This window comes from Myotis davidii, unplaced genomic scaffold, assembly GCF_000327345.1.
Source record: "Myotis davidii unplaced genomic scaffold, ASM32734v1 scaffold24, whole genome shotgun sequence".
NCBI lineage: Eukaryota > Metazoa > Chordata > Mammalia > Chiroptera > Vespertilionidae > Myotis > Myotis davidii.
The window spans coordinates 5263166-5263886 of NW_006298312.1; positions in this window are offsets into that span (position 1 = coordinate 5263166).

Sequence of the window (721 nt, forward strand, 5' to 3'; positions counted from 1 at the left end):
GCCTAAGGCCAGATTCCAGCCTTTGTGCGTTCATCCTGTCCACCTTTAATGCGCGCTCCTTCCCCTGTGATGTAGATTCTATCTAGATAGATGGACTTTCCCCAAACGCTGCCTAGCCTCCCTAGGATCCCTGCGCAGTTGGGCATCCTGAAACTCCAATTAAGAAGATCAGCCCTGCCTTTTTTTGTTTTGGGCTAAATAAATTCAAGAAATTGTCAGGTAAGGCAATTTATTCAAGGGAGCAGGGACACATTTCCTCTATTGCTAATGCTGAAGTAGGCCATTAAAAAGAAAAAAGAAAAACAAAACACCTTAGCTTTTGTTGTGCCCAGATTTCAAGGTTCCCAAGAGCCCACCAGGGAGCCAGCGAGTCCGATGCAAAAGCAAAGAGTCATTTATTTCAAACCTAGGTTTGGCTCCCCTGCCACACTCACCGATGCAACGGCAAGCCTCAGTGGCCGAGAGAGAGCGAGGCCTGACGGGACCTGGGGTTATATAGGGGGGTGGAGTGAGGGCAGGAGAGGGGACTGTGGGCCCCGCTGATTGGCCAGGCGCGAGTCGGTACAGGATGTGGTCATAGTGATGGCGTGCACTTCCCTTGATTATTATTGGTTAGTCCAGAGAAATCCTGGGTGTGTCTAGCAGCGGCTTTTTCTGGTGAAGAAGCACATGGCACTGTCCCAAAATGGAGGACCCAAAGCAAGATGGAGGGCACAGTCCT